At 46.9% G+C, this 27,211-nt stretch overlaps 1 long non-coding RNA gene across 1 annotated transcript; it reads right to left on the reverse strand.

Annotated features, from left to right (window-relative positions):
* Positions 1-2,429: 2,429 nt before the first annotated feature.
* On the reverse strand, positions 2,430-14,790 carry LOC116538179. The gene is made up of 3 exons (XR_004263540.1): positions 12,797-14,790; positions 7,486-7,627; positions 2,430-2,464 (listed from the first exon to the last, which is right to left on the reverse strand). It is a non-coding gene; the product is annotated as an uncharacterized LOC116538179 (long non-coding RNA).
* Positions 14,791-27,211: the final 12,421 nt, after the last annotated feature.

Genomic DNA, 27,211 nt, shown 5'->3' on the forward strand with positions numbered 1-27,211 from the left:
TCACTTCAACCTCTGCCTACTGGATTCAAGTGATCCTCCTGCCTCAGCCTCCTGAGTAGCTGGAATTACAGGCATGTACCACCATATCCAGCTAATTTTTGTATTTTTAGTAGAGATAGGATTTTGTCATGTTGGCCAGGATGGTCTCAATCTCCTGACCCCATGATCCACCCACCTTGGCTTCCCAAAGTGCTGGGATTACAGGTGTGAACCACTGCGCCCAGCCTATTTTCAAATTTTTATAATAAAAGTACTAAAGAGGCCAGGCATGGTGGCTCATGCCTGTAATTGCAGCACTTTGGGAGGCCGAGGCTGAGATCAGGTCTTCAAGACCAGCCTGGCCAACGTGGTGAAACCCTCCCTCTACTAAAAATACAAAAATCGGCTGGGTGTGGTGGTGGGTGCCTGTAATCCAAGCTACTCAGATGGCTGAGATAGGAGAATCGCTTGAACCTGGGAGGCAGAGGTTGCTGTGAGCCAAGATTGCACCACTGTGCTCCAGCCTGGATGACAGAAAGAGACTCTGTTGCCCAAAGAAGAAAAAAAAAGTATTAAAGAAGCAATAAAAATTTTAATGAGCAAAAGAAAAAATATATCACAATTGAAATTTTAAAGTGATAGAGATTTCCTGAAAACAAAAACTTACATGACCACAGTACAATTATCAAAACCAGAAATTAAACATTAACATAATGCTATTAACAAATCACAGAACATCATTGAATATTGTCAACTACCACAATAATCTCTTATGGCTCTCTTTTTTTCCCTGGACTATGATCAAATCCAGGATTGCCTTTAGTTTCACGTCCCTTTAGTCTCCATTAATCTGGAACTATTCCTCAGCCTTTGACTTTCATGACCTTGACATTTTATTAAAATTAAAATCAAATTTTGAGGTTATGAAAGTTGCAGTGAGCTATGATCTCACCACCATGCTCCAGCCTGGGCTCTGGAGTGAGACCCCAACTCTAAAATAGCAATCATAGAGTTACTCACCAAACTTTCTCTCAGTAGTTTCAGCATCCATTAATGGATTTCCTAATTCCATCATTTCTTCTATATTTCTAGTAGGCATTCCATAGTTTTACTAAGTTATAATCCATTCTTGTCATTAATTATTCTAATGTTCAATCATTCCAAATTTGGCTTTGATGTCCTTTTGATATGTCTCCATTGTTCTTTAAAGACACAGAACTGGCTGGGCATGGTGGCTCATGCCTGTAATCCTAGTACTTTGGGAGGCCAAGACAGGCAGATCACAAGGTCAGGAGTTCAAGACCAGCATGGCCAACATGGAGAAACTCTGTCTCTATTAAAAACACAAAAATTAGCCTAGTGTGGTGGCGCGCGCCTGTAATTCCAGCTCCTAATAAGGCTGAGGCAGGAGAATCACTTGAACCCAGGAGGCAGAAGTTGCAGTGAGCCAAGATTGTGCCACTGCACTCCAGCCTGGGTGACAGCGCAAGACTCCATCTCGAAAACAAAACAAAACAACAAAAAAAAATAAAGCAACAAACAATTATACGTTTGTTCTTGACATATTTCTTCTAAGATATTGAGTGCATCAACAGTCAGAATTCCACATCTGAAATTTACTTGTTGCTTTAGCAAAATTTTGACCGGTCAACACTGAGATGACCGTGAGGCAGGTTACTTCTGATGAGGGTGACCAGATATTATAATCCATCATCCAGGCTGGGGCGCCTGCAAGAGAAAGGGCACCAGTCAGGTAGGACCCTAGGACAACGTGTAAACTGCCCAACCTGGGCCTAGTGCATCTGTATTTGGGGGGATATGGAGAGTACGTTTTTGGAAGATGGGATCACGTCTATAGAGGGTCTATGGAGGGATTCACACATATGGAATTCATACTGCTGAGAAATAAATGATCACAAACGTAGTGGCTTAGAAAACAACACCCAAGTGTTAGCCCTCGGTTCTGTGGGTCAGTAGTCTTGGCACAGCATGGGCTGGGCTCCCTGCTCAAGGTCTCAGAGGGCTGATGTGTGCGCACTAGCTGGCTCCCTCTCTTTCAGGCCATGTGGTTGTAGCAGAACTCAGCTCCTCGTGGGGGTTGCGACCATTTTCTTGCTGGCTCCTGCCAGGGGCTGCTCCCTGTTTTCTGCCAGCTGCTTTCCCCCTCCACAGACAGCCATGAAGACTCTGCTTCACCTTGAGTTCCTCTCACATTTGAATCTCATTCTCCAAGAAGAGTCCCATCCCTTTTATGGGCTCACCTGATTAGTTCAAGCCCATCTCACATGACCTCTCTGTTAAGGTTAACTGCTCTAGGGCCCTAATTACATCTGCAAAATCTCTTGGGCGAGTGATTGAAAAACAGAGGACTGGGTGTGGTGGTTCATGCCTGTAATCCCAACACTTTGGGGGGCTGAGGCAGATAGATCACCTGAGGTCAGGAGTTCAAGACCAGCCTGGCCAACATGGTGAAACCCTGTCTCTACTAAAAATACAAAAATTACCCAGCCATGGTGGCGGGCACCTGTAATCCCAGCTACTTGGGAGGCTGAGGCCAGAGAAGGAGGTTGCAGTGAGTCAAGATCACACCACTGTGTGGCAGGCCAGATCTCATTAACACAAGCCTCCAGAAATCAACTGTTTCAGTATTGACTGAGTAGTTAAGTTAAATATTAAAAGGTAGTGCCCTTATACAAAGGCTGGGATGTAACAAAAGCCCACCAAGAGTTTTGCCCAGGCCTTTCCTGGGCCTTACAGCATGACAAAATAATGAAGGAATTCTTAACAGGACCCATTTAGTATTAAATAAGTGTTACTGTGGGTCCGAAGAAACTCCCCAGGCCTCCACAAACAAGTTTATTGGGGGTCTAAAGGAACTCCCCAGACCTTCGTGATTAAGCAGGAGACAGGATAAGGGTAATCACCCCAGCACCTGGACCCATTTAGATTAAGTAAATTTACTGAGTCTCCAGAGGAAGTTCTTCAGGACTCAGACTTTAGTTATAGCTTAAAAGAAGTTAATCACTTATGTCTTTAGATGAATCCACACTTACACATAGACGTATAGGTTAGAAGGTGAATAAGCTCTGGAAAGCTTCGTAATTTTGAGTTGGTCTGGTGATAATTTCCAGACCTTCTCTCTGTTACCTGTTGCAGAAAATAAAAACTCTCCTCTTCCCCAGTTCATCTGCATTGGGCTGCAAAATAGCAGCCCAACCCTCAGTTTGCTCTGTGAACAACTGCACTCCAGTGTCTCAAAAAGAAGAAGAAAGAAAGAAAGAAAGAAAGCAGAGGAGGACTTGGGTAAGTGAAAAACAGGAGGTGTGTGTGCACCAGGGGTCAGGAATCTTGAAGATCATCTCAGAATTCTACCTGCCCCAGAGATAGCTGGGGTAAACAGGTGGGTAAAAATTGGAGCTCACTGGAGGATCAGGCTCTGAAGAATTTGACTATAAGAAATCCTTTATCTGGCCAGGCATGGTGGCTTACACCTATAACCCCAACACTTTGGAAGGCCAAGGCAGGTGGATCACTTGAGGTCAGGAGTTTGGGACCAGCCTGGCCAACATGGCAAAACCCCGTCTCTGCTAAAAATATGAAACTTAGCCAGGTGTGGTGGCACGTGCCTGTAGTCTCTGTGACTCAGGAGGCTCATGCAGGAGAATCACTTGAACCCAGGAGGCAGAGGTTGCAATGAGCCGAGATCACGCCACTGTTCTCCAGTCTCAAAAAAAAAATGAAAGAAAGAAATCCTCTATCTGGTACATTAATGTACTAAGCTTCTTATTCGATCTAGATGTCATTAATTATGTAATTATCACAGCCATCATTGTATCTATCTCAAAAACTCTCTTTTGTTTAAAGCCTAAATAATCTAAACCCCTGAGATCGAGGCGCTTCCCTGACATATGAGCTGTGGAGCAGGAGTGCTGCAGAGACAGAGCAGGCCTGTTCTTGGTTTGCCCCCAGACTCGCTTCTGGCCAGGGAGGCTGCCCCCCACTCCACCGCCCCTATCCATTACCCGAGCTCCCTTGCCTCTGGCTTCTAGCTGGGGTCAGCCAGCGCAAAGCAACAGGAGGGAACGAGGGCGGGAAGAGAGAGAGATGACAGGGAAGTTGTTCTGCCCCTCCTCCCTTGCTGCAGCCTGGCATGGCTGTGTTCCATGTGGCCCTGGCCCTGGCCCGAGGCCCTCACCAGTCTCTGATCACAGCAAACATTCTTCTTGCCCTTCAGAGCTGGGAGCAAACACAATTTACAGTCCCTGGTGCCTCCCCATCCCTCGTGGATTTCTTTACCCAGCTCTATAAAATCTCTTCATTAAACTCTTTTCAGATAAACTATTCATACCTTTAGTGTGTCCTGCCAGGATTGTGATAGATAAGGACAGATGACACATGACTGGTCTTCCTCTATGTTTTGATTCCTGGATATTATCTATGTTTTGATGTATTTAGAACAAACATACATACATATATATGTATATGTAAAGAGCCTTAAACATCTAACAACAACATGACCTGACCCAAAGCACTGGCAACTTGCTGGGGAATCCTAGAAGGTCACAAAAATCAGACACACTGAGGCCTGTGATGGTGAAGACGTGGGACTCCATCTCCTCTGTCTGCGCACTCTGGTTCCCAGTCTCTAAGACATCCCAAAGTGATTGTCTGAAAACACAGAGATGCTTCCAGCACAGTTGCTGCATAACAAACTACACCCAAACTTAGTGGCTTAAAACAACCACCATGTCTTTAGCCCACAGTTCAGTGATTTGGGCAGGGCTCAGTGGGACGGCACAGCTCTGTTCCATGTGATGGAATCTGTGGTGGCTGCAAGCTGGTGCCCAAGACAGCGGCCCCAGAGTAGCCAGCCCACTTGGACAGTGGCTCAGGGCTCCTGAGAGCCAGGCAGAAGCTGGGTTGCTCTGAAGATTTGACCAACCCAGCCTCATTCCCCCCGTTGCCCTCATTTGCTCCTGTTGCCTTGCGCTGGCTGACCCCAGCTGGAAGCCTGAGACAAGGGAGCTCAGGTGATGCTGCCCATGGGGGTTGAGGGCAGCCTCCCTGGCCAAAAGCAAATCTAGGGGCATACCAAGAAGCCACACAGTTTCTTCATCTGGCCACAGTCAGAAAGGCTCAACCTGGTTAGAGATGAGAGAACAGAGATGAAATATCTTGGTCGGGAATGACAAGGCTCAGGAGAAGCCCATGGGACCAGAAATGCAGTTGTGGCCAATCTAAACAAATAGAATCTGCCACAAAGACATTAAGAAAATCAATACCCAAGTGTGAGAATCAACAATACCCACTCTATGTTCCCTGCTTCAGTCATGTTGGAGTGCCCTATCTCCCCAGGCCTGCACAACAGCAGCTAGAATGCGACTGCACACTCAGGCTGCTTTGGAGACCTCGTCACCTTTACACCATTGCACAAAGGCATTTCTGCCTTGTTCTGTACTAAATCTCAGATGTCACATAAATCAGTGACAATTACCAGTTAATTGCTTCTGGAAGAAAGCTACCTGGAGTTTCATTTTTTTTTCTTTGCTAGTGATGAATAATTTTCCTTCGAATCGTACTTTGAAATATGGCAGAATGTGGTTCTTTCATTTTCAAAACCTTGCATTGGTGACAAAAAGTAAAATAAAGGAGAGATCTTGAGTATCCATCACACTGGAAGCTGAGCACCATATTCCATTGCACAGTTTCCAGAATTCCCACATGTGTGTGAATGCATATGAACATTCCATGTCAAGGTCAGTCTAAGGGCAAATCTTTCTCCCCCTCTATCAGAGAGTCTTCACCAAACAAGCATTTCTGGAGTAACTTACTCTTCATCATCAAGAAGAACCTGGAATGCATGCCGGGTCCTGTGGGTGCAGAAATTAAAATGGTAGAGACTGTACCAGCCACACTGAGACCTGCAGCCCAGGCTGGATCCAATGTCCGGCTAGCCTGAGGTCTGCCATTCTACAAGTCCATACATTCACGCTCATCTCTCCCTCAAGAGTTGCCAAACTCTGACCAGGTACGGTGGCTCACACCTGTAATCCCAGCACTTTGGGAGGCTGAGGCAGGCAAATCACCTGAGGTCAGGGATTCAAGACCAGCCTGGGCAACATAGCTAAACTACATCTCTACTTAAAATACAAAAACATTCACCGGTGTGGTGGGTATTCCCAGCTACTCGGGAGGCTGAGGCAGGAGATCGTTTGAATGCAGGAGGCTAAGGTTGCAGTGAGCCGAGATGGCACATTGCACTCCAGCCTGGGCGACTGAGTGAGACCCCATCTTAAAAAAAAAAAAAAAAAAGGGTTGCCAAACTCTGCTCAAGGCCTCCTCTGTGATTCCAGGTTTCTTGCGTCTTGATGGCACACAGTGGTAATTCAACCCCCCTAAGTGCTCCTGCCTGTTGCCTCATCTCCCATCTCTCCTTCCACTTCCCCTTTAATTCTCCCCTTTGGTCTACTAATGAATCGGTAACTCCATTGTCCAGATTTGGGGAAAGCTCTTCCCAATTCCTCCCATGACCGAAACCTGGTTTTTCTCTAAGATGTCCCAAAACTCGAAGCCAACTCTAAGAGACCTTCTTCAATCTCTAATTGTCCTGGGAGCCAAAAAGGCCCTTTGCCCACCTGTCTTCTGCAATCCCTGCTGGGACTCGCTCTTTCTCCTCCCGAAAGTCTCCTCTCACTGCTGACACCATGTCTCCCCCATGTCTCCCCCGTGTCCCTCTGCTGTCTCCAGGGCTTGCACCTCCCTGAGGCTTGCCCAGCATTGATGCCTTCAGCCCTCTCGAGAATCCTTTGAAGAACTTTCATTTCAAAAACGCTTGGCTGCACCAGATGGCCTTTCAAACCTGCTGGGCAGGTGGCAGTAGCTACCCTTGACTCACAGAAACCCCGGCTTGCAAAGGTGCCCAACAAGCCCTCCCACCTTGCAGCCCGAGTGACAGAGCACAGGCCAAACGTGGGTACCTGGTCCTACAGAGCTGTTTATGGTTGGCCCAACCTAAGGCAACTCTGATTTAGTACAGTTTGAGGGTACATGTCTGAAGTCAAAAGACACCCTCAGCCTTGCTCCCAAACCACCGCCTTTCCAGTGCCTTCATCTCCCCTTGACAGTGCCCTGGGAGGCTGTCCACTGCTCAGCATGGCACTGTGCGAAAGTCACACAGTACATTCACTTGTTTTAGTACCTGCGTTGAAACGTGTTCTCCCTGATGAAAAATAAATTCCGTTTTAAGATTGAGGGAAAACTTAATAAATAAATAAATAAATTCCAGTGCAGGGTTTTCACACACAGCATAATGTAGCCTCTGTAAGATGGTAACAGAAAAAGCCATTAGCTAAAAATGCTCTGCATAAAGTGGGGGCTGAGGAGGCGAGAGAAATCAGTAGCTGAGATTCTACATAAAAAACATCTGTTAGGACGGAGAGACCAGGCCTTGCTGCTTACGGCGGTATCTCCTGGGAGCTTATGAGCAAATGCAGAGATTCAGCTCACCCCTGAGCTGTTGAATCAAAACCTTCATTCAATGATGTCCCCAGGTGATTCACGTCCACATTAGTTTGATGAGCACAGGCCGGATGACAGAGAAGGCGGGAGGAGGGAGCGTGTGTAAAGCATCATTGTCTTATAACTCCATCTAAGAAAAAAAATCCATGTTTTGTTTCAAAAGGCAACTTGCCAGTGGAACCAGATGTTTTGCCTTGATAAATAAAGACTGCATCCAACCAGATAAGGACATAACCAAACATACTCTTCCACTGTCAGCCCTCACCAGAGGACTCTGTGGCTATTAAAAGAGCAGGATTTCAGCAGATTAAAACAGCCCTCTTTTTTTCTTTTTTTTGAGGCGGAGTCTTGCCCTGTCGCCCAGGCTGGAGTGCAATGGCTTGATCTTGGCTCAATCTTGGCTCGAGTAGCTGGGCTTACAGGTGCCCACTACCATGCCCAGATAATTTTTGTATTTTTAGTAGAGATGGGGTTTCATCATGCTGGCCAGAGTGGTCTTGAACTCTTGACCTCATGATCTGCCTGCCTTGGCCTCCCAAAGTGCTGGGATTACAGGCGTGAGCCACTGCGCCTGAGTCTAAAACAGCTGTCTTAATAGATACGGTCTTGCTATCACTCCTGATCGGCACCCAGCATCTGCCACTGAACATTCTACCCACCTCAGACTCTTCCTTGAAAGACTGGTGGGTCTCCTGGGCCACACGAGGATATTCTTTTTGTTTACATTGCTCTCCTTGGACTGGTTCATTAGCCCATACCTATCCCCTACTTTTTAAACAATTTGGCCAGAGGCAGTGGCTCACACCTGTAATCCCACCACTTTGGTAGGCCCAGGTGGGTGGATCACCTGAGGTCAGAAGTTCAAGGCCAGCCTGGCCAATATGGTGAAAACCCATCCCTACCAAAAATACAAAAACTAGCTGGGTGTGGTGACGGGTGCCTATAATCCCAGCTACTCGGGAGGCTGAGGCAGTAGAATCGCTTGAACCCAGGAGGCAGAGGTTGCGATGAGGCAAGATTGTGTCGCTGCACTCCAGCCTGGGCAACAAGAGCGAAACTCCATCTCAAAATAAATAAATAAATAAACAATTTTTAAAAGTTTTGTAGAAATGGGATCTCATTCTGTTTCCCAGGATGGTCTCCAGCGTTTGGATTCAAGTGATCCTCCTACCTCAGCCTCCCAAAGTGCTGGGACTACAGGCATGAGCCGTCATACCCAGTCCCATCTCCTTTCTTTTGATATTAAAAGTTACTTCGTTGTGGAATGTTTACTCTGTAACATTTTTCTGTGAAGTATACCATTACGTTCCATTTACGACATTGACTGACTTGTGGAGTGGCTTGAGCCTGTGTGCCTACAGCTCTGAGTACCGAGAATTGCCCCCTTGGGAACCCACGTAGCTTGTGGCTTTTATGATTGAAATACCATCAGTAAAAGTCTGACGTCATAGAAAAACATAAACATGGGTGGACCTGGTTATCTCTGACCTTGTACCACTTACCAGAGGGTGAGTGGGAACCCCAGAGAAGACGGAGGCTGGAGGGTCTGACAGGAGCATTGGTAGCCTCGAAAACCCATAGTCTGCGCAGGTCATACCTGCACTCAGAATACTTTTAGGAGCACCTCACCTGTCCACTCTCATTCCTACAGGCTGAGAAAAGCCGTAGGGAGCTGAGCAGGGGTCTCCCTCACCACACTCTGACATCAAATGTATAGTGCTTATTCCACGCCAATTCTCTAACTTTTTGACACCAGCCGGTGTCAATTCAGTTCTGGCACCATCTACCTGGAGATAGCATAGACCCCACAAGTTAAGAGTTCTGCTGAACAAGACTGCTGCCCCCCTTCAGATGCCAGTCACAAGTCCCAGACCTGTACCTCTGGCCATAAATCGGGGGTTCTTGCAACCTCTCCTTCAATTTGATAATTTGCTGGTCGGACTCAGAACTTGGAAACATTTGTTAAGTTTATTTATCGATTTGTTATAAAGGCTACAACTCGGGAAGAGCCAGATGGAAAAGCGGCACGGGGCAAAGGATGTAGGAAGAGGCTGGAGCTTCCATGTCCTCTTTGGGTAACCAGTTCCCAGCACCCATATGGTCACCAGCCCAGAAGCTCTCTGAACCCCGTCGTTTAGGGAGGTTTCATTAGGAGGTTTGATTATGTCGGTATCGTTGATAATCATTGGCAGTGGGTGATCAACTCAAACACCAGCTCCTTTCCCTCTAATTGTCTTGGTCTTCTGGCCACCAGCCCCCATCCTGAAGCTACCTGGGACCCCAGGCATCAGTCATCTCTTTAGCATACAGACACTCCTATCCCTCAGGATACTCCAAGGGTTTTAGGAGCTGTGCGCCAGGAACTGGGGCCAAAGACCAAATATTCATCTTTTTATTATATCAGAGGTCACTCCATGGTCTTTGACCATGGATACCTTATTGTGAAGGATCACAGAAGTCAAAAGACACGGACACATTACCAGAATCCCCTTGAGTCAAAATAATTCATCCAGTCTATCATATTGTATGGAAGCATCTGCCAGGTTTACAGGCTGTGGTTCCATCTTGTCAGCTTCTGGAAACAGGTATGGTCTCTGCAAATATCGCTTTGCCCTTTCAGGCCTCTGAGCTAAGAGACATTATCATCTCTTGCTCTGAGCCACTTTCAAAATATTAATATGACATTGGGTTTCCCTTGTTACATAACCTATTTATTCATTTCTTTACTTTTACCTACTATTCCTCCTCCTTTTCATTTATACCCAAACTTTTCCACCCTGGATGGAAGGGGCATTCAGTTCGGCCATTGTGCTAGTCCAGATTGCAGATAGCAATATAATCTAGCAAGAGCCTTCTCCTCCGTCCACGACCGTTCAGAGAGGGTAAGGTCACACAGGCACAGGACGAGTCGGCTACGTTCACCATCAGGCAAGACAGCTGCATTCACCGTTAGCCCCAATTTCTCAAATGGGATGAAGTCACAGCCTACCCCATCAGGCCTTTTGGAATTCTGTCATAAGGTTTAAAAATATAGTCACAAGGGCCGGGTGCAGTGGCTCACATCTGTAATCCTAGCACTTGGGGAGGCTGAGGTGGGCAGATCAAGATGTGAGGGGATCAAGACCATCCTGGCCGACAGGATGAAACCTCGTCTCTATTAAAAATACAAAAATTAGCCAGGCATGGCGGCACGCGCCTGTAGTCCCAGCTACTCAGGAGGCTAAGGTAGGATAATTGCTTAAACCCAGGAGGAGGAGGCTGCAGTGAGCCAAGATCACGCCACTGCACTCCAGCCTGGGCAACAGAGCGATACTCTGTTAAAAATAAATAAATAAATAAATAAATAAATAGTTACAGCTGCTTGTTATTCAGGAGCCATCCCTGTTATAGTTGCAGCCCGATCCCGTGACCATTACCTCTGGTGGGGGAAAAAATTAAGGTGAGGTGGAGAAGAAAGAAAAAGTTACAGTTGTTATACCAGTACACTTCTCTCCTGGCAAGAATTGCATAGACATACGAGCATCGTCCCCACCCCCTTCTCCCCAGATCTACAGAAAGAGAAATACCAGCTGAGCTTGGTGGCTCACGCCTCTAATTACAACACTTTGGGAGGCTGAGGTGGGCGGATCACCCGAAGCCAGGAGTCTGAGACCAGCCTGGCCCACATGATGAAACCCCTTCTCTATAAAAAATACAAAAATTAGTCAGGTATGGTGGTGGGTGCCTGTAGTCCCAGCTACTTGGGAAGCTGAGGCAGGAGAATCGCTTGAACTAGGGAGGAAGAGGTTGCAGTGAGCCAAAATCTCGCACCCTGGGAACACTGCACTTTAACCTGGCCAGCAGAGCAAGACTCCATCTCAAACAAAGAAAAAAAAAAAAAGAAGAGAGAGAGAAATATCTACTGAAGTCGTTCTTTTTTTCTTCTTTTCCAAGACAAGGTCTTGCTGTATTGCCCAGGCTGGAGTGCAGTGGCGAAATCATGCCTCACTGAAGCCCCGGCCCCCTCAGCTCAAGTGATCCTCTCACCTCAGCCTCCCAAGTAGCTGGGACTACAGATGTGCACCACCACGCCTGTCTATTTTTTAAAAAAATTTTTGTTGAGATGGGGTCTCATTATATTGCCCAAGCTGGTCTCAAATTCCTGGGCTCAAGTGATCCCCCCTCATCAGGCTCCCAAAATGCTCGTATTACAGGTGCGAGCCACTGTACCCAGCCATGGACACTCTTTTAGTATTTCTCATGTTGAGTGTGAGCACACACTCAAGAAAGTGTCTCAGGCAACCTTTCACGTTTTTATCTCCCCCTTGTATTGGACAACCAACGTTTTAATTGCTTGTTCCACTTTTCTATCAAACTATTACTCCAAGGCAGATGTCTCCCTGCCCATTGCTGGATGTAAGGACTCTACTGTGTCCTTGGTCTGAAGAAATTACCGTCAGCTGTCCAAATCTGGGCAATGTTTCCTCTTCCGTTTTTTCTGTAGCACTCTGAGCACTTGCATCTTCTACCAGGTAAGCAAAGCCCAGTGCAGAGTCAATGTCTATTCCTCTTAGGACCTATTCGTAGCCCTCAGGGCTACCACATCAGTCTCACTTAACAGCTGTGCTCAGGGCCTCCCTATTAGGGAATCTGCCCCGTAGCCATCTGCAGTCTCTGTCTCTTTTGCTTGCAGAGAGAACAGTTCTATCAGCATTATGTGCTCGAGAGAGTGCAAGAGGAATATGTCTAGATTCAGTCCATCTCTGCACTGCTGAAGTCCTCCCCCAACCCAGTCATTTTATGGACCCAGATGGCCACCTCCAGTGAGTACATGGGGATACCTGCTTGTCAATTACAGTCATCTTCTGGACCTGGAAGTTCAAAGTATCCATTCTTCTGATAGCCTCTGCATGTCTTACTTTAGTGACCCCCCTCATATTCCCACAGTGGCCAGGCGCAGCGGCTCATGCCTATAATCCCAGCACTTTTGAACTGAAAGCAGGCGGAGCAGTTAGACTCTGTCAAAAGAAAGAAAGAAAAAGAAAAGAAAGAAAGAAAGGGAGGGAGGGAGGAAGAAAGGAAGGAGAAGAAAGAGAAAGAAGAAAGGAAGGAAAGAAGGAAGAAAGAAAGAAAGAAAACAAGGAAGGAAGGAAGGAAGGAAGGAAAAAAAATAAATTCCTGTAGTGAGTTCCACAGAACCATGCCCCATACAAGTATCTCTTTAAAAGGACAGGTTTCCATGGCCTCCTGCCTGACCATTTGGCCAGGCCATTGACCATCACCCATGAACTGGCAAAAACTGAAACATACAGGCTCTTACCACTCCTCAACTCTTCCATCACTGCTAGAAATTCAACCCACTGAGCTGATTTGTTTTTGCCTTCTTCAATCAGAGGGGCATGTTTCCTAACAGACAGTCTGTTCACCTTGGAACTGTCATCAACACATCATGCAGCTCTTTGTTGGTCAGTCGAGAGCAGTTTATAGAGCACTGTTCATGTGATAATAGAATCTGTCAGCTCCTAATGTGATTTCTGAGTCAGTCCTGGGGGAAAAGAGGCTCCCTGTTCTCCCTATTTATGAATTTCTGCTTCTTTGTGCCCCAGGCAGCATGATCCTGTAGAAACCGCTTTCATCTTATTATGGAGCTCCCCTGAGCACGGCCGTCCCCACTAGAATGCTTCTCCAACATCACATAGGACATTGTGGGTATTTTCAGTTTCAAGATTATTTTATGTCCTTTTGTCATAGGGGTGGCTCCATTAATGCCTGATAGAAAGCTAGTAAATGCCCTCAAGTGGAAATTCACTGGTCCAAAGCCCAGTGGATGTGGCTGGGATTCCTCTCCGGGTTTTCTCCATTAGCCCCACTTTCCACTCTACACAGGGCTATCCCACCATGAGTCCGTCCCTCCCAGCACTCCAGCGTCTCCTCTGCACTGTGTGGGCTCAGGCAATCTTTCTGCTCCCCACATAGCGTGTCCAATGAATACTGCTTGAAAAGCAAATGTAATGCCTTTTGTTTTATAGCAGCAGTTCCCCAGTGAGATCCCAGTCCATCTCCATAGGACGTTCAGGTAAAAGAGATACAGCAACTTCAGACATACCAATTTTTCCTCTTGCTGTCACCTTAATCTCATCAATCCTGATCTTCCTAAGTGAAGCCTTCATTAGGACCTCCCCAACAGTTTTTGGTTTTACAATACTAGGTAGAGGAGGCATTCCACAGTCAGACATGATATTCACTCCCATCAAACATTCAGGAAGAGACACACCCTCTTCACATAAAGCCTGTTTAACACTCCAATGATCATGCAATCTTTCACCGTAATCCTCCCAATCCTTACATTTCTGTCTTCTCTCAGTATAATTGCCACTGGGTTAAGCTTCGCCAACAAGCACTGGTACCATAGTGCGTGGGGCTCCCTTATCAAGGTGTCCCTGACTCTCCCCTCTGCCTTTCCTCATTCACTTATTAATTAACCCAGTATTTTTATTAGCACCTGTAAGACCCATTTGAGGAAGCTGAAACAGCAAATTTGATAAGGCTTCCGGAACTTTCCCTCCATTTTCAATATCGAGGTCATACGGGGCATCCACATCAAAGGAGCCCCCTGAACCACAGCATTTACCATGACATGGGTTACGGGCGTATTCAGCGGGCGAGTATCCCAGTCGTAAGCCAATCCCACATGGCTTGCATTTGAAGCATGTCAGCTGTGGTGCTCCACTTGGCATTTATAGGGGGAGTGGGGCAAGCCCCCTTTTCCAGTTAATTAGGTCTTATAGTGGCTTTTATCCAGTCCTCCAAGCTGGCTCTTCCCTTGGGAAGATTCAGCCTGTGTGTCTGAATCACGTACAGCTATCTGTGATTGTTCCCTAGTGAGCTGTGGGTCTTGTATCAACCCATGCACGCTCTTCCACTCTGCGGTATTCAAAAGCAAAGACACTGCCCCTAAATTAGTTATTCTCAGAATTCAGCTTGGTAAAGGCTCATCAAGAAGCTGATGATACTGATTCACAAAATGAGTCAGTTCCGTGCTCTGTACCTCCTGATCTCTGTAGTTACTGTTTTTTTTTTTCCCGCCATCCACACTAACTACCTTTCTTGGTGACCATAGGTCTTAGAAGGACTCTTTTTGTCCCCTCGTATTTCTTCTCTTGGGAGGTGGCCCTGAAACTAGTGGCTGAGCTCAGGCCAACCCAAATCTGACCCTGGCCCAGCCTCAAGGTCCACCCAGCACTCTCATTTACTTTCATTTTAGCTAATATAGGTAGCAATAAACGAGAGATTGTATATTTTGCTTTTTTCTTATCATTTTGCATTTCTTTTTTTTTTTTTTTTTTTTTTTTCCGAGACGGAGTTTCGCTCTTGTTACCCAGGCTGGAGTGCAATGGCACGATCTCGGCTCACCGCAACCTCCGCCTCCTGGGTTCAGGCAATTCTCCTGACTCAGCCTCCTGAGTAGCTGGGATTACAGGCACGCACCACCATGCCCAGCTAATTTTTTTTTGTATTTTTAGTAGAGACGGGGTTTCACCATGTTGACCAGGATGGTCTCGATCTCTTGACCTCGTGATCCACCTGCCTCGGCCTCCCAAAGTGCTGGGATTACAGGCTTGAGCCACCGCGCCCGGCTATCATTTTGCATTTCTTATGATTCCAGTGAATCAGTTTCCCGGGAGTTGGATGCATCTCTAAATTCCACCGGTAACTTTTACCTTTAGTAACCGATTGTAGCACAGCTATGGCTCCATATCATGGGTGACCACACGGCCACCCAGAAATCAAAGGTTACCCACCCCACACCCTTTTACCGTTTCTCTTCCCAAACCAGATGCTTCTATCAGCCAGTGCCTTTCTAGCAAATCCCACATTTTCTCTTTTCTTGAGATGGAGTCTCACTGCTGCCCAGGCTGGAGTGCAATGGTATAATATTGGCTCCCTGCATCCTCCGCCTCCCAGGTTCAAGCCATTCTCCTGCCTCAGCCTCCAGGGTAGCTGGGATTACAGGTCCCTGCCACCACATCCAGGTAATAGTTTTGCATTTTTAGTACAGACCGGGTTTCACCATGTTGGCCAGGCTGGCCTCGAACTCCTGACCTTGTGATTCGCCCACCTCGGCCTCCCAAAGTGCCGGGATTACAGTTGTGAGCCATCACACCCAGCCTGATGGAAATCCCACATTTTTGACACCAAAAGAAGCAAGGGTTTTCCCCACCATGCTTCTGATGCCACATGTGTGGTGTGTTTTCCAACACCATTTCTCCAAGTCTCCTACATCAACTGGGTGTCCTACAATGAACTGTACCCAATTCTGAGACTATCTTCCTGGAAGTGGCAGGAGATCCCACAAGTTAAGGGCACAGCCCCACATACTGTCTCCACCACTTCACACACCAGTCACAAGTCTTGGGTCTCCTGTACTTTTGACCCACTAACTGTCTATGAGCTGAGGTTTCCACGACACCTCCTCAGCTTTGGTGATTTGCTAGAATGACTTCCAGAACTCAGGAACACGCTTTACCAGCGTTGTATAAAGGATACAACTCAGGAACAGCTAGTTAGAAGAGATGTGGAAGGCAAGGTATGCGGTGGTGGGCGCGGAGGCCTCACACCCTCTCCAGGCGCCCCACCCTCTCGGCAGCTCCAGGTTTCAGGTGTTCATCCACCAGTAAGCTCTCTGAACCCCACTATTTAGGGGGTTTCTGGAGGCTTCCTTATGTAGGTGTGAGTGACTAAATCATTAGTCATTAGTGATTAAGCTCAACCTTCAGACTCTCTCCTTTCCGCAGAGTCAAAGACCACTTCCTTTTTAACATAGGATTGTGAAATGAAAATACCGTTTTTTAATTTTTTGTTTTGAGACAGAGTCTTGCTCTGTCACCCAGGCTGGAGTGCAGTGTGGTGATCTCAGCTCACTGCAACCTCTGCCCCCTGGATTCAAGATATTCTCCTGCCCCAGCCTCCTAAGCAGCTGGGATTACAGCTATGCACCACCACACCAGCTAATTTTTGCATTTTTAGTAGAGATGGGGTCTCCACCATGTTGTCCAGGCTGGTCTCGAACTCCTGACCTCAAGTGACCCATCTGTCTTGGCCTCCCAAACTGTTGGGATTATGGGCGTGAGCCACTGCACTCAGCCAGGAAAATACCTTGGGCCCCCAAAATCACTAAGCAAAAGGGAACATTCAAGCTTTTATCTTTGTTTTTGGCCTACCTTAAGTGTCTAGATTAACTTAGAGAGAGGGATATCCTTGTAATGCTGTGTTTCTGTCTCAGGACGGAAAATGTTTCTTCATTTACTCAAGTTCTCTGTCTGTCCCTCTGTTCACTGGAAGCTTTTCTCTGTGTACTCCTGTACATTTTCATGTGTGGATTCTGAGATATTTATTCTCCTTCTTTCCATGCTAAATGAGACTCTCTTCCATCAGTGTTTGAGGACTGTTGCTTCAGGTAGGAAGCATTTTGGCAAACTATTACTAGAGAGCCCATCTTAGCGAAGAGTCTGCCTGCTGCTCACCCAGAATCCTGTGTGCATGCTCAGCCTCCTGTGACCCCCTCTTCTTGCCACCTAGTCCTCGTGTGGTGAAAGGGTGGTGATGCCCAGGACACAGGGGCTGCCCCAGGGTCAGCTGGACCCAGCCCCTCCAATCCCTTTCCACCAACTACTCCATCGCCTTTCAGACTGAAAAGGCAAATCCGTATCTGTGGACTGCAAAGTTTCGTTTCTGGGGGGGATGTCTTTTTATTTTTTGGAGACAGGGTTTCCCCATGTTGGCCAGAATGGTCTCGATCTCATGACCTCGTGATCCACCCATCTCAGATTCCCAAAGTGCTGGGATTACATTTTTGTTGTTGTTGTTGAGATGGAGTCTCACTCTGTTGCCCAGGCTGGAGTGCAGTGGCACGATCTCGGTTCACTGCAACCTCTACCTCCTGGGTTCGAGCGATTCTCCTGCCTCAGCTTCCTGAGTAGCTGAGATCACAGGTGTGCGCCACCACACCTGGCTAATTTTTGTATTTTTAGTAGAGATGGGGTTTTACTATGTTGGTCAGTCCTGGTCAGGCCTTGAATGCCTGATCTCTTGATCTGCCCACATCAGCCTCCCAAAGTACTGGGATTACAGGCGTGAGCCACCACGCCCAGCTTCTGAGGGGAATATCTTAAAAGCCTTTTTTTCCTTCCTTGAGGAACTTTTCCAAAAATAGCCAAATATAACCAATCTCTGGCAATGTTTAGATGTCATGTGTAATTAATGGGTACCACTGAAGTAAACTGCAAAACTTTGTTGTGAAATCCTTGAAACCGCCTTAATATCTGTATTGTTGTCATAAGCTATTTGACTCTAAATGTGTATGTAATAAAGATTGATCTGTAAATGCGTAGGTGCACTAACTTTACTGTGAATTGGAATGCTTTTTTATGTGGCCGTCTGGTCTTGTCGGGGCATTTGTTTTTACATGTATCTCTGACACCCTTTGCTTTCTCTTTTTGTGACCAGTGACCTTCCTGGGAACCAGGCAAGTCTCCAGGCCCTGCCTCCTGTCTCTGTTGACACTTTCCCTTCCTGATGCTGCGTTTTCCAAAGATAGCTATAGAAATATCTCCCATCCCATGTGTATTCCTACAGTGTGACCTGGCCACTTCCTCCCTGAGAGGTGCGGTCTAGGTCTCCTCCCCTTTAATTGTCCCTTTTTGGCCAGGATATTCTCAGTATTTGCAAGGAAGGTCCCCAAAACTAGCAAAGGGCTGGGCACGGTGGCTCACGCCTGTAATCCCAGCACTTTGGGAAGCCGAGGCAGGTAGATCACTTGAGGTCAGGGGTTCGAGACCAGACTGGCCAACATGGTGAACCTCCGTCTCTACTAAAAATACAAAAAATTAGGTGTGCACAGTGGCACATGCCTGTAATCCCAGCTACTTGGGAGGCTGAGACAGGAGAATCGCTTGAACCTGGAAGGCAGAGGTTCCAGTGACCTGAGATCGCGCCATTGCACTCCAGCCTGGGCAACAAGAGCAAAACTCAGTCTAAAAAATAAATAAATAAAAGCCTGGTGCAGTGGCTCATGCTTGTAATCCCTTGTAATCCCAGTGCTTTGGGAGGCCGAGGCAGGCAGATCACCACCTGAGGTCGGGAGTTCGAGACCCACCCTGACCAACATGGAGAAACCTCGTCTCTTCTAAAATACAAAATTTGCTGGACATGGTGGCCCATGCCTGTAATCCCAGCTTCTCGGGAGGCTGAAGCAGGAGAATCGCTTGAACCCGGGAGGCGGAGGTTGCGGTGAGCCAAGATCATGCCATTGTACTCCAGCCTGGGCAACAAGAGTGAAACTCCGTGTCAAAAATTAATTAATTAATTAATTAATTAATTTTTAAAAAAACAGTAGAGATTCCCCGGCAAGCTGGAATAGCTGGGCACCTGACTGCAGATCTGGGTGGGTTCCGGATGGCTTCAACCAAAAGAGCATGCTAAGACACACACTGTGAGTTCCAAAGCTGGGTCATAAAAGCCTGGAAGAGGCTTCCTCCAGGTTCTCTTATGTCTTAGTCACGTTTTTTTTGCCTTCTGCATCTTATAATTTTTATTTATTTTTTTAGAGATCGGGTCTTGCTATATTGCCCAAGCAGGTCTGGAACTCCTGGACTCAAGCAATCCTCCCACCTAGGATTACAGGCACGTGCCACCATGCCCAGCTCTTTTATGATGTTTTGACATCTGAAAAACCTGGCTGGCCAAGGAGACTCTGCCTCTCCAGGGGTTAGGCCATTCTTAGAGCTAGCCAAGGGCTTTGCCAAAACCTTGCCTTTCCTATACAAACCAACCAATTCCACGTCTATACTCCAGCCTCCCCCTTTATCTCACTCTCACACAAGCCAATATTTCATCTGCCCTAAATCATCCAAGAGCTGGGTACCAGGCAACTAGAAGCCACCCCTAAAGCCCAAAGCCTGCTGGAATCATTCAAAGTGTTTCTCCTGCCCTGCCCTGCCAGTCTCACAGAAGCCCCAGTAAAAGCTCTGGCCTCAGCTTCCCCTCACTTCTGCTCCCGCTTCTCGACAAAACCTGACACTCAGTTTGGGGTGGTCTGCCACGAGCAACAGAAAGCAGAACAACGTGCAGCTTGCAGGGTCTGGGAAAGCCAATTCTCCTGATACCATCCCAGGATTTTCAGATGGTGCTTTTTCAGGAACTAGAGGTTCTTCCAGCACTCAGGACCACACAGGATGAAAAGTTGAGGGAAAACGCCTGTCTCCACCACCTTCCAACCAGAATAGCCGCGGTTTTCATCTGGTTTTCACCCTGTTTTGGTTACTTCTGAGAAAAAAAAAAATTCCCATGAAGAAAGAGATTTTCTGGATTCTGAGCATTCTTCAGCTTGAACAAAACTGGAATACGCCTCAATTTTTAAAAAACTAGATAAGGAAACTGAGGGCCAGGAGGGGAGGCCCCAGACCTGGAGCCAAGCTCCAAATAACATAGAAACAGTTCTGGTCCACTTGCAATTTTGGTTATTTCATGTCTGGGTGACCCATTTTATCCCACAAATCAAAAGAAGAAACAAGCTTTGTTCCTGCCTTCTAAATTTAGCCTGCTAGGCTGGCAACTAAACTGTGCTAGGCGGTCTCCAAGCAATACACCTGTGTTTCTCATTACGTCTTTCATTTCCATGGTTTCGATCCTTGCCCACCTCGGGAACCAATTTCCTTATCACATCTGAATAACTTCAGTGGTGAGCCAAAAAACAACCAGGATATGCGCACTTAAATTCATAGCATTCAAAATCTAATTTAGTGATTCTCTCTGTGTATTATTTTCCAAACAAGAGGGGGCTGAATTACAACAGACTCACACAGATTGCTTAATATCTAGTACTAGGCATTTACTGATAAGATATCACATGCAAAGCACGTTGAAATACAGCTGATGGGTCCATCGGCATAGGCGATACTCAGAAATACCCACGACTATCAAATTGCTCAGATACCTCAAAGCATATTCATTCAAGACATTTTCAGAACTCTTGTTTTTTTTGAGACAGAGCCTCGCTCTGCTGCCCAGGCTGGAGTGCAGTGGCGCTGTCTCGAGAGCACTGCGGCTTCCATCTCCCAGATTCAAGTGATTCTCCTGCCTCAGCCTCCCAAGTAGCTGGGATCACAGGCATGTGCCACCATGCCTGGATAATTTTTTTTTTTTTTTTTTGGTATTTTTAGTAGAGACAGGGTTTTGAGATGGGATTCTCACTCTGTCACCCAAGCTGGAGTGCAATGGTGCTATCTCAGCTCACTAACCTCCGCCTCCTGGGTTCAAGTGATCCTCTTGCCTCAGCCTCTTAAGTAGCTGGGATTACAGGCATGCACCACCACGCCCAGCTAGTTTTCTTTTTTTTTTTTTTTTTTTTGAGACGGAGTTTCACTCATGCTACCGAGGCTGGAGTGCAATGGCACGATCTCGGCTCACCGCAACCTCCGCCTCCTGGGTTCAGGCAATTCTCCTGCCTCAGCCTCCTGAGTAGCTGGGATTACAGGCACGCACCACCATGCCCAGCTAATTTTTTTTTGTATTTTTAGTAGAGACGGGGTTTCACCATGTTGACCAGGATGGTCTCGATCTCTTGACCTTGTGATCCACCCGCCTCGGCCTCCCAAAGTGCTGGGATTACAGGCTTGAGCCACCGCGCCCGGCCCTTAGTTTTCATATTTTTAGTAGAGATGGGGTTTCACCGTGTTGGCCAGGCCGGTCTCGAAACCCTGACCTCAGTTGATCTGCCCACCTCAGCCTCCCAAAGTGCTAGGATTACAAGCGTGAGCCACCGCGCCTGGCCAGAAAGTCAAAAATTTCTAAGCAGAGGCTAGAAGAGGATGAAAACAGTGCACTGTTTGGCAAAGAAATACTTTAGACATAATGAAGTATTTTATATTAAACACAATCTCCCCTTTTCCTAGGGCACCCTTTCGAACAGCTGCTGTTTCTGTGTCACACGGTAATGATGTTTTCATAAATGGCAGAGGTTTATTTGCTGCCTTCATCTCGTAGTGGGACATAGGAAGTCATGGAGAAGGAGTGCTTTGGCCAAACAGAACATGGAGTGGTGGTTCTTGGGCCTAAATGGAAACAGACCATGCCTGGATGCTATCAGGAAACTTCACATGCATTGACTGGATAAGCAAGAAATACAAGTGCCTCTCCTTCTATCCAATATTCTAGAGCCTCAGCCATAAGTCATCATACCTCACACAAGGTCAAAGCATCTTGTCACACACTGATTAGTCAACATTTGCATGAAGACAGATCCCTGCAAAAAATATTCTCTAGAGCCCTGCACCCCCACGGTAGCCCTGTTGGGTGGTCAGGCTGCCAAAAGGAGAAAGACCAAGCTCACTGCCTCCATGTCCAGAGGTGGAGGAGGGGCGGTCGCCCCAGAACCGGTGGGTTCTTTCCCTACCTCCCTTTCATACTTGTTCCTCGCTGCCTCTCGGGCTGACAGCAGGCCTAAGCTCTAGCTCGCCAAAGTGCCTTTGGCCATTTCATCACTTCATCTTTATTTTATGATTTTTTTTTAAGACGGAGTCTTGCTCTGTTGCCCAGGCTAGAGTGCAGTGGCGCGATCTCAGCTCACCCCAACCTCCACCTCCTGGGTTCAGGTGATTCTCCTGCCTCAGCCTCCCAAGTAGCTGGGATTACAGGCAAGTGCCACCACGGCTAAGTTTGTATTTTTAGTAAAGACAAAGTTTCTCCATGTTGGTCAGGTTGGTCTCAAACTCCTGACCTCAGGTGATTTACCCGCCTCGGCCTCCCAAAGTGCTGGGATTACAGGCATGAGCCACTGCACCCAGCTCTTCATCCTTATTCTAAATGTGAACAATTTCATATCTGTATAAAGCAGACATCTGAATGACAACCTGAAAATGATTTCAGTTTTAAATTTTAACTGCTGTGTATTGAGTCTTTGGATATCGTGGGGAAATTCAGTCTGGTCTTATTAATGGAAATTCCTTGTGACTCTACATTTTACTTATTTGACCCCAAATCCTTTTTTTCTTTTTCTTTTCTTATTCTTTCTTTCTTTTTCCGAGTATTTCTCAGAACTGCATTTCAACGTTTCAGGAAACACGTGTCAGGAATCATTAGCTCAGAATAAAGTCCTCGATGCCCAGCTCAGTTCCTCCACAACCTATTAGGACTTAATTCAGAACTTTTCTGTCTTTCACTTCCAGCTTCTCCTGACCAACGGCTTTTCTAATGCCTTGGCATACAGGCAGCCTTAATTAAACACTTCTGGAGGTGTTCTCCAGCTCTCCGGAGCCCTGGACTTGTCAGCTCACAACATTCTTCTGTTAAGGCAGGGATCACTTTGTCCTGAGTTCAGATTGTCAATAAGCATCAGCTAACTGATTAATCCTAAGAGGCCTCTGCAGCTAAAAATTTAAAAACTTGATGAATACATCCATATAATCACCATTCCTTATTGCTCCAGTTGTTTCTAAGTTTTTCACTGTGCTGCGATCAATTTCATCATCATCCAACTGAAGCGGTGAACTTAGCCTGTGATCCAGCAATGGAGGTGTCACTCTCATCCAATAGCACTGAATGTTAAACACTTTTAATAAAAAGGCCTTCCAAACAGGCTTTGTGTGGGCAACAAGGCAGTTTTATTTCGTGCTTGGGTGCAATCTGAGAAAGGACTGATGAAGGGGCACTTTTTTGGGGGGCAGGGGTGTTACAGAGTAAGATCAGTTACAGTGGTGGGGGTAGGGGCAGGGCGTATACATTACCATAAGTTCAGTTACAATGGCTGGTGGGGTAAGGCTTACGCCACCAGAGTAGTTAGGATGGCAGGGTAGGGTGAGGAGTATTCATATTATCACAGTAACAGTTAAGATGGCAGCGTGGGGAGAGAAGCTCAATATCCGTGGGAAGCTCCACTGGGGTCGAATGCAGGCGGTGGGTCGGGGGCGAGCAGCCGAGGCAGGCAGGACATCAGGCTTTCTGGGTCCAGGCTTGCACATGGAGGCCTGGCAGGAAGCAGTTTTAATATTGCAGCCAAAGGTCCTCAAGACTTGAACCTTTGTTTTTTTACAGCATCACAGCACCATGTGACAGTGGAAAGGGTGATGCTGACATTTACTACTCATTTGGGGAATTCACCTTACACTGCCCTTCCTTCCTGTTATTTGCCGGTTATTTGCCTGTTATTTATCTTTTGTATGTTCTCACACCTTCAGTCCTTTGTCTCCTTTCCTTAATTAAACGGTAGATTTCTTGAGGTGATGCTGTGAGTCTAGCACAAAGCCCCGCACGAAGTAGGTCTTCAGCAAAGGGTGGTGAATAGAGGTGTGTTTCACAGTATCCAGATTTAACAGGCAGAGCTAAACCCGTTTTTTTTTTTTTTTTTTTTCCCTAAAAACAGCAGGCATCGTGTATTTCTGTTGAAGCCTCAGAGTTTAAAAGGCAAAACTAAACCAAATTTCCCCTTCAGCACATCAGGCATCGGTTCCATTGAAGTTTATTTCTGTGTGCAGGGCGTCCTGCTTGTGCCCACAGTCCCACGCATCCTTAGCCACGCACGGGCTGCAGAGATGTAGGTCACCGCTCCCAGCAGAAGTAGAAGAATGAGTTAGTGGCTGGCTTCATCAAGAAATGCAACCCTTTTGAGAAGCAGAGGTGGGAGGTCACTTGAGGCTAGGAGTTTGAAACCAGCCTGGGCAATATGGTGAGACCCTACCTCTACAAAAAATGTTTTAAATTAGCCAGGTGTGGCAGTATGAGCCTGTAGTCCCAGCTACTCGGGAAGCTGAGGCAGGAGGATCCCCACCCTGCCATCTTAACTACTTTTACGCCTTCCCCCATCTGCCATTGTAACTGAACTTATGCTAACGTATACCCCTTGCCCCTACCCCCATCACTGCAACTGATCTTACTCTGTAACTTTCCACTGCCCACCCCAAACCTATAAAACCAACTCCTATCCCACCACCCTTCGCTCATGCCCTTTTCGGCCTTAGCCCACCTGCACCCAGGTGAATAAACAAAGCCTGTTTAGGGGATCTCTTCATTTAAAGCACATATTTTAACAATAGGGAGTTTGAGGCTGCAGTGAGCTGTGATTGCACCACTGCACTCCAGCCTGGGCGACAGAGCAAGACGCTGTCTCAAAAAAAATAATAACAAAAATAAGAAAAAGAAATACAACTGAAGTATTGGAATTCGAGTATGAATTAACACCAAGACAAAAGTATGCCAAATTGCAGGATCTTTATTGCCGGTGACCACAGGGGACTCACGTCTCTCCAACCTGTGGCGTCAAACTCAGGGAGAGCAGGGTTTTTAAGCTGAAAAACCACATCCTGGTTTTAGGACCCAGAGGGTGAGAAGCGGGGATGGGGATGAAGGGCTTCAGACATTCCGAGGGCTAGTGGATTCTGTAAATCACCTCCTGGGCGGAGATGAGGGTAAGGGGGGGCTCCGGACATTCCAAGGGCCAGGGGACTTTTGTCACTCCGATTGTTACTTAAGTGGTTTACAGAAGTCAACATAAATGTTAGTTTACACATTATCTGGGTAGTGGTGGAAGTTATAGATCTTAGTTACTTATTACAAGTCACAGGGGCCAAGATGGCATTAGCTTGGGCTGCTTATTCTGGTACTGATAAGAAAAGGTAAGCAGCTTTACATAGTGGGCATTTTTCAGAGCAAGCTTTAGAAGCCAAACACAGCTTTATCTTACAAAACGGCGTTGCTCAGGTTCTGGCTCTAGGCCAGCTACAGCACAGTATCACACAACCTTAAAGAGCCACCAACGAGAGGTGCTCTCAGCAACATTATCTGGAAAAAGAATAAATAACATTTTCTGCTATAGTTATTCAGGAAAAGGAGCATTACCCCTATGGGAACATTGTCGTGGACGGCTAAAGGCCTCACATTCCGAGAGCTTGTCCCTGTCTGGTTGCACTTGGTAGCGCCTATCCCACTGGACCACTGTCAGACCCTCTGAAGGGTCAACTATGGGTGATCTATAACACAAGGGGATTTATGTTTAGCCCCTCACAGAAGATCACTTATGTCTTGGCACATCTGGTAAGGGGATTGATTTGCAAGACAGGGGTGGCCCACACAGGTCTTTGCAGACTTTTCAGGAGAAGGATGAATATGCCCCCCCTCCCCCACAAAATAAGCCACTTTGCTGTAAGGATTACTTTAAGCTGAAGGTAACTGAAAAAAGGCAGAAACAGAAACAGCACTCTGCTCACCCTCGCCCCCCCACCCCCCTCCGCTTTCTCCTAAAAAGCGTGGCATACATTTGTAAAACAGTCCCCAGTCCTCTCTCCACCAGGAAGGACCAAAGCTAATTACAGGTGACAGCTGGAGACAGCACCAGCAGAACCCACTGAACACGCCCTCCTCCCTAGCCCTTATCTACCATCAGCTTCCCCATATATTTGCATTCCTATAATTTGACACTCCCAGGAGCCTGAAGTCCTTTTGTCTTGCCACTTTGCTACAGATTTATTAGAAGCTATATACATCTGAGTTCCAGCCACCCTTTGAGTCACACACCCTTTGAGTGCTGCACATAAGCAAAATGTATGCATTATAAACTTCCTTTTCTGCTAATCTGTCTTTTCTTAGTCTAATTTGACCGCACCTAAGATGGGTAGAGAGGAAAACCTATTTTTCTCCTCCCCTCTACAGAGAGGTCCTGACCTGAGGAGGGAGAGCACTCTTCCTGACCCAGACACCAGACTGGGCCCAGCCCCTTGGACTCCTCCATGTGAGTGGAAAGTGCCACTCTAGTGCTAAACCTTTGTTTAACCCAGACATACCAGAAAATGAAATCTTAACCTCAAAATCTCAGCCAAATAGTAATACTTGGAAGTTACTCTTAAAATGTCTTCATCTGTATTTAATGCTTTGCTTAGACCGAGTGCAGTGACTCACACCTGTTAATACCAGTACTTTGGGAGGCCGAGGCAGGCAGATGGCTTGAGCCCAGGAGTTCAAAACCAGCCTGGGCAATGTGGCGAAACCTCGTCTCTTAAATACAAAAATTAGTTGGGCATGATGCCATACACCTGTAGTCCAAGCTATGCGGGAGGCTGAGGTGAAAGAATCACCTGAGCCCAGAGAGGTCAAGGCTGCATTGAGCCAAGACTGCGCTCCTGCACTCCACCAGCCTGGGTGACAGAGTGAGACCCTGTCTCAAACTCCACCCCTCACCACTGCAAACAAACAAACAAATGAACAAAAAAAAAAAAACCACATTCCCGGCTCAGTAGCTTACGTCTGTAATCCCAGCACTTTGGGAGGCCAAGGCAGGCGAATCACCTGAGGTCAGGAGTTCGAGACCAGCCTGGCCAACAAGGTGAAACCCCATGCCATCTTTACTAATAATAAAAAATTAGCTAGATGTGGTGGTGTGCACCTGGAATCTCAGCTACTCGGGAGGCTGAGGCAGGAGAATTGCTTGAACCCAGGTGGCAGAGGTTGCAGTGAGCTGAGGTCGCCCCACTGCACTCCAGCCTGGGCAACAAAGTAAGACTCCATCTCAAAATAATAATAATAAATAAAGAGATAGAAGTAACCAGGTGTGGTAGCTCACGCCTATAATCCCAGCACTTTGGGAGGCTGAGGTGGGAGGATTGCTTGAGCCCAGGAGATTGAGACCAGCCTGGGCAACATGGTGAGACCCCATCTCTATTCAATTTGAAATCTTTTATTTAAGAGCAAG

The sequence above is a fragment of the Sapajus apella genome, unplaced genomic scaffold, assembly GCF_009761245.1.
Source record: "Sapajus apella isolate SASKATOON/1434 unplaced genomic scaffold, GSC_monkey_1.0 scaffold118, whole genome shotgun sequence".
In the NCBI taxonomy this organism is placed as follows: domain Eukaryota; kingdom Metazoa; phylum Chordata; class Mammalia; order Primates; family Cebidae; genus Sapajus; species Sapajus apella.